The sequence below is a fragment of the Sesamum indicum genome, linkage group LG6, assembly GCF_000512975.1.
Source record: "Sesamum indicum cultivar Zhongzhi No. 13 linkage group LG6, S_indicum_v1.0, whole genome shotgun sequence".
NCBI lineage: Eukaryota > Viridiplantae > Streptophyta > Magnoliopsida > Lamiales > Pedaliaceae > Sesamum > Sesamum indicum.
The window spans coordinates 14,934,413-14,942,395 of NC_026150.1; positions in this window are offsets into that span (position 1 = coordinate 14,934,413).

The following is a 7,983-nucleotide window of genomic DNA, read 5'->3' on the forward strand; positions in this document are numbered from 1 at the left end:
ATACAAACATATTCATGCAGTTGAGGGTGCGATTAATATGTACTAAAGTTTTTATTTTAATTATTATTAATTTATATAATTACATTATTTGATTAGTCCATTTACTAAACGTAATCTATATTGATAGACGTACTGTTTAATGGAAAAATGTTACTTGTTTGACTATTTAAATTAGTGTTGAATTAAATATTGCATTCAATTTAAAAATATTATAGTTGGTTTATTAAGTTACTCGATTTGGTAGATTTAGTTATTACTATAGTTAATTACTCAATTCCCTGAGGCCTATTAACTAAATGTGTAATTATATGTATTGGTGTTTAATTAGATTATATAGTAGCGAGGAATTGATAGAAAATTCGTAGAAATATTCGAAAACTATATTTAGGAAATATTAAAAAAATTTATTTGAGAAATATTATAATTATTAAAAAAATAAAATTCTTGTGATAATTCAATCTACGGATGTTATTAAGAACAATAGTTATAAAGATATAAGTGGTTTGATTAAATAAATTCTTATGAATTAATTGATAAATTAAATATATACCTAGGAAGTATAGTTATTTAATATCTTATTAGCATTTATGATATTTTCAAAATACTGATTATATGTATAATACTTTATTATAGGTCGTGACAACAAAATAGAGGGTTGAGCAGCTCTTTGTATTAATTGAGTCATTTTAAGATCTGATATTATATATATGTAGATATTATATATATTGGTTGCTTATGTATATGATCGTGTACTTGGTTGGATTTATATTTATATGTGTGAATATTATATATTGGTTATTTATATATTTGATCATGAACTATTTGTTGGGTTACCTTAATATCGGTGAAATTGTTAATATGTGATTGTATTCTATGAACGTCAGATGCATGATTATGCGATTGTATAATTGATTGATGAATTAAATCGAGTGGGAAAGTTATTGATAAGAAAATAATTATTATATGGAATTGAATAACGAAGTTAGTAATATTGTTGTTTTGAATTAGAATAAAAGATGGCTTATCTAACTGGGAGGATGCATACCGTAATGGCTCGTGAAAATATGATTAATAATGAGTTGTGTGCTATCATTGATCAATGTGGATGATGTGACATATTAATATGAGTTGTGTGCTGTGTGATATAATTGGTGATGGGATACCATATGAGATGTGTTCTGTGTGCTATCAATAGGGATGAGGTAATATACGAACTATGTGTTGTGTGATATCGAAGAAAAAAAAATATTGTGTTTGAGATGATGGTGATAGCCGAGAAAGCTATTGAGTGATGCACTTCGATTTGGTAAGCAGGGTCCTAAGAAAATAAATCAGAATGTCACTATCATGTCGTAGGCTGATATATGATTATGAGCATATGTTATATATGCTGGTATTATTTGATGAGTACTGATTGATTAATAGATTGTATTGTGTTTGACTTGCATAATATATATATATATATATATATACATTGATTGGCTATACTTACTGAGGTGTTAACTTATTCTTTGCCATGACGTACTTTGTCCAGGAGATGGATCACAATGACTCATCTAGCTATATCGTAAGCCAGTTGTCAGACTTGTAGGTAGATCAACAGTGTCATTTTGAGTTAGAAGTTCTAGCTACATATTTACAATAATATTAAACTGTGACTCAATGGGTATCTTAAGTATTATAATAACTAAAAACACTACTTTCTATTTTTCATATATTATAGTGAAAATATTATACCAAGATTTTGATGAAGTACTTCTTCGCTTGCGGTATATATATAAAGTATTGATTATATCTAGGGGTGCCAAATGGCCAGGTTAGGTCGTGTTTGGATCGGGTCCAAAATGGGTTGGGTTGCAAATGGGTGGGCTTGAGTTAGTATAAACTATTTTATTATTAATCTGAGTTTTAAAAGTTCACACAATGAAAAGAGCAACAGACAATATTTGAAATATTGAAAAAGATAATTACTACTTATAATGTAATACGACTAAACTTATAATACACGTCATTTCTATCTAATGACCATGTACATTAAGATTTTGTCTAACAAAATACTACATTTTATAAAAATAATTCATAACATTTTGAATGCTCATTTTGAATGAACACTAAGCTATGCAACCAAATTCTCTGTATTTGTTGAGAGACAATTTTCATCTTCATTTTCATCATTTTTAGAATCATAAGCTGTAATGTGAAATAAAATAATCATATAATAATATAAAATAAATCATTAAATAGTTTAAAATAATAATAATAACATTATAAACTTGGACTTACAAGCCAATCGCGACCACACAAAATTCTTCTGCATTTGTTGGTAAAATTGAACTACGAAACTTCCCAATAATTCTACCACCATGACTAAATGCAGATTTAAAGGCAACTGTGGTGAAAGGAATACTCAAAACATCATGAGCCATCAAAGCTAGTTCTGGATATCTAGCACTATTTCCTCTCAATAATCTAGCACATCCAGATCAGGAAATAGTTTTCTATCAAGTCTCACCTAGGTATAAATCTAACTGTGATTGGCTTCTAGATCTGCACATTGACTTCTGTAAAAGTTAAACTCCTACAAAATATGAAACACATTTAGACATTTATTATGATAAAGAAAAGTAAAGAATACAAAACTGAAACAAAAGAAATATGCTTACATCCATCATAATATGCATACCATCATCGCATCCACTAATAGTGCCAATTGTTGAAGATTGTTCACATCCTGGAGGAACTACACGGAATATGAGGGTAATTACTAAAGGATTTTACTGTTCATGGCAGGATCTGCACTTGAATACGCGGGTTGGGTGGTCCGACCCAACCCGCCTGACCCGAACCCATAGAGTCAACCCGTCTATCAAAGCCGTTGGACTGCATGACATCAGATCATCCAGATGGTGACACGTGGCACTCAACCATACGGTACTGAACTAGTATAATACCAACAATTATGAATATTTCAGCACATACATTTATTACTTTTTCTTGATCTCATTCGTCCTCACTTGATCGCTTTCGACCCCACATTTCTAACTTAAGCATCGGAGGGACTTCGCTAGGGGCTACCCAGCTAGTCTCACGTTTGTGCTGTTCTTAGAATCTACTAGTAGGAAGCTCGAGATAGGGATTCAACAACTCGACTAGGGTACCTGGATCAGCGACCCGATCCAAAATTTGTGCGACCTACAAAATTTTGGCGTCGTCTATGGGAAATTGAGAACGAGAAAACTAGAAATGGAAGGGTCATCAAGGAGAGATCAGCATGCTGAGGAAACGCTAGGAATGGAAAAGGAGCAAATGGTACAGTTGTCGAGAGAAGATTTACAACAAATGATAGAGGAAGCAAGTAGGAATGCCATAGTTGAGTATGAAAGAAGAATAGTGACGCTAGCTCGAGAGGGAGCAAGGAGACAGCTATTCAAGGATGTAGAGGGAAAGCAAGGACGCGAGGTCTCAATGGTACCTGAAAAAGGTCTTGAGAGAATCATGTCAAATGAGGTGACGAGTAAGAGGACAGTTACAAGGCAACTAGGTATTTCTAGGGCAGATGTGGATAATGTCAGTCGCCAGATTGAGAAATTGGGAAAGCAGTCGAGGAACTGAAGAAAAAGGGGGAGACAGTTTTGCAGAATAGGAGTTCTTCATTCACCAACAGGATTCTTCTAGAGGTAATAGATAGTAGCTTTCGGTTCCCTGATCTTCCCAAGTATGATGGGACCAAGGATCCAAGGGAGTATGTGGCAGCATTTGACTTGGTTATGAATTTATATGGCCATACGGATCCGATCAAGGCCAAATTGTTTGTAACCACATTAAAAGGTAAAGCGCAGGAATGGTTTACCAACTTGGGAAGTGGAACCATTGATTCGTATGAGCAGTTGGTTCACAAATTTTCTTTTTATTTTGCGTGCAAGAGAAAGGCAAAGAGGTCGGCTACATACCCTTTTACTATTCGACAGAGGGATGATGAAATGCTATAAAGCTTTATGGGAAGATTTAATAACGAGATGTTGGAGGTGCAAGATTTGAGAATCGACATGATGGTGAGCATATTAATCAATGGGTTGAAGAAAGGACCATTTGCATCAGCCCTGGCTCGCCATCCGCCTACAGGGACAGAACAGTTGATGGAGATAGCTCAGAAGTACATAGACGAAGAGGAAATGAATACCATGAAGGATAATGAGTGGACTCAAGATCCAGGTCGCACAAAGGGAGAACCCTCCAAGGAAGGGAAGACTCGATTTGAAAAAGATCAAGAGAGAAGGGGACCTTATCAACCCCGATATCACAGGTATACTCCTTTGAACACGACCAGGGAAAAAGTGATGATGATGGTGGAAAAGGAAGGACTTCCGCAATGGCCAGGTAAGATGCGTGATACTCCTGCCAAGTAAAATTCTAACAAGTATTGCAGGTTTCACAAAGATAGGGCCACGATACGGAAAAGTGCTATCAACTTAAAGATGAAATTGAAAGGTTTATAAGACAGGGCTATTTCAAACATTTGATTGAGAAGAGGAGTGAGATAGGCAATCGAAGCACGCTATGAAGCTATGAATGGAGTCTCAAAGATAATGCTGGAAAGAGCAGAGTTCGGGACAATGCACCCATTAAAGGGGCCATCCACACTATCTCGGGTGGTCCCACAGGGAGGATTCTTCGAGGGCCAGAAAGAGATATGCAAGGGAGAGTAGATACCGATATGGAGAACAGGTACTACATGTGGAGCAGCAAGAAGATATTATTTTTGATGACATGGATTTGACTCGAGCATGATGGACCAGAACGGCCCAATGGTCATCCGAATTGACATTGCCAATTATCAGGTGCATAAGGTATTAATTGATAATGATAATTCTGTGGATATCATTTTCGCTAACGTGCTCAGGAAAATGGAGCTGGGTGAGTTAAAATTGAAGCCTGTACGAACGCCCTTGATCGGATTTGGGGGTAGCGAGATCGTGCCTGAAGGGGTTATTGATTTGCCGGTGTCAATTGGTGAAGTGAAGAAAGACTTGTATGGTGCAGTTTTTAGTGGTAGACAACCCCTTTGCATATAATGTCGTCTTGGGATGACCCGGGCTCAACCAATTTAGAGCAATGGTATCCACTTACCACATGCAGATGAAGTTCCCCACTAAATATGGGGTCAAGGAGGTGAGATGCAACCAGCGTGCAGCACGACAATGCTATAACTTAGCCATAAAGCAGGTCTAAGCGGAAAAGAAAGAGAAGAGGAAGAAGAACAAGGACAGAATGAAGAAATCAAAAGAGGCAAAATGGAGAGACTGGAACCTGCGGCGGAGTACAAGGAAGTAGAACTGATCCCCAGTGATCTCCACAAAACTACGTGGATCGGATCACAAATGATAAAGGAGATGGAGATGTTGACCATAGATTTTTTGAAGAAGAACAATGACATGTTCGCTAGGTGCCCATCCGATTTCAAAGGGATTGATCCAGAAGTTATAATGCACCGACCCAACATAGATCCACAAATTAAGCCGGTAAAACAGAAGAAAAGAATGTTTGGGGTTGAACGAAATAGGATCACTGATGAGGAAGTGAATAAGTTGTTGCAGGCAGGGTTCGTGAGGGAGATTCAGTACACAACCTGGCTCTCAAATGTGGTGATCATCCCTAAAGCAGCAGGAAAGTGGCGAATGTGCACAGATTTTACCGATCTCAATAAGTCATGTCCTAAAGATCATTACCCTATGCCTAGGATAGATTTATTAGTTGATTCCACTGCAGGTTGTGCCTTATTTAGTATGATGGATGCCTGTCAAGGCTACCATCAAATATTTATGGAATTGGAGGATAGCGGAAAAACTGCTTTCGTGACGGAAAAGGGAGTATATTGCTACAAGGTAATACCCTTTGATCTTAAGAATGCTGGAGCGACCTTTAACAGGCTGGTTAACAAAATGTTTAAGGATCAGATAGGGAGCACCATGGAAGTTTATGTTGATGCCATGTTAGTGAAGAGTAAGAAGGAGAACGACCACTTGGCACACCTAGGGGCAGCTTTTGATATAATGCAATCTTATGGAATGAAGTTAAATCTAGCTTAATGCACTTTATGAGTTAGGGATGGCAAGTTCCTTGGTTATAAGGTCAGTGAGAGGGGGATCGGGGCGAACCTTAAAAAATATGAGCAATTAGGCAACTGGGCTCGCCAAGGTCAGTATAAGACGTTCAGAAGCTAACAGGGAAGGTCGCATTGTTAAACCAGCTCATAGCCAGGTCGGCGGATCGTAATTTACCATTCTTAAAGGTTTTACGTAAAGTTAAAGATTTTGAATGGAATGAAGAATGTGAAAAAGCTCTTCAAGAGCTAAAAACATACTTAGCGACCTCACCCCTTCTTGTTAACCCCTTGGTTGGGGAAAGATTGTATGTTTATTTGGCTGTGTCGGATGAAGTAGTAAGCTCGGTCCTGGTTCGGGAAGAAGAAGTAAAGCAAAGCCCCATATACTATGTGAGCAAGATGTTGCAGGGGACTGAAAAGAAATACATCCAGATCGAGAAGCTGGCTCTAGCCTTGGTGACAACGGCTAGAAAGTTGCGACCTTGTTTTCAATCTCATCCGATCGTGGTATTAACTAACCATCCATTGAAGTAGGTCATGTCGAAACTAGATACCTCAGGCAGGATGGTTAAATGGGCAGTAGAGCTAAGGGAGTTTGATATAGAGTTTCAAACCAAAAGCACTATAAAAGCTCATGTATTTGCTGACTTCCTGGTGGAGGTCGCAGGGGAACAACGGGTGGAGGATGAAAGGTGGCTATTGCATGTTGATGGCTCGTCAAATTCGAAAAATGGTAGAGCTAGAATATAATAAGGACTAGGAGGAATTGAAATTGGGATCGCTGTAAGGTTGACCTTTCCTGCGACCAACAATGAAACAGAGTATGAGGCACTTATTCAAGGCCTTCAGACGGCACTAGACGGAGGAGTGAAGCAGCTAGACGTTTACACGGATTTGCAGTTGGTCACAATGCAAGTGCAGGGTTCCTACGAGACACGAGAATGGACAATGACACAATACTTGACAAAGGTGATCGAAATGATGGTTAAATTCGATAGATGCTCGATCCACCAGATCCCGAGAGATGAAAACGCGAGGGGTGAGGCTTTATCTAAATTTGGAGCTATGGTGGAAGGGTGAAAGAAAGGAAGATCGCGGTGATGATTAAAGAAGTTCTAGTGATCGACGAAAAAGCTATTCATATAGTAGAGGAAGCGAACTCATGGAAGATTCCATTTGTTCAGTACTTAAATGATGGGACGCTTCCTAGCGACCCGATTGCAGCTAGGAGGTTGCAGCTCAAAGCGAATCGCTTCATGATGCTGGGAGAAGAGTTGTATAAGAGGACTCCAGAGGGGATATTACTTAAGTGCTTAGATGATGAAAAAGCACAGTCTGTGATGAGAGAAGTACATGAGGAGAGTTGTGGTAATCACTTAGGGAGGAGATCGCTTGCTTAGAAAATTCTAAAACATGGGTATTTTAGGCCTACGATGGTCGAAAGACACAAAAGAATTTGTCAAGAAATGTGAAAGCTGCCAAAGCTATGCAGGATTGTTACACTCACCAGCGACCCCCTTGGAGGCGTTGAAAGTTGCATGCCCATTCGACCAGTGAGGAATTGATAACTTTGGCTCTTCCCCTCAAGCCGCAGCTCAAAAGAAGTTTTTGTTCGTGGCGGTTGAAGATTTTTTTCAATGGGTGGAAGCAGAAGTTCTATCAAAGATCTCTAAAAAAGAGGTAATTAATTTCATTTGAAAAAATATCATTTGCAGGTTTGGAATCTCGAGGATCTTGGTGTCGGATAATGGGACGTAATTTCAAGGCAAGAAGATCATGGCTTGGTGCAAGGAACTCAAGATCGAACAAAATTTCACACCAATGGGAAATCCTCAAGCTAATGGTCAGGTCGAGGTCACGAACAGAACCTTATTCCAACA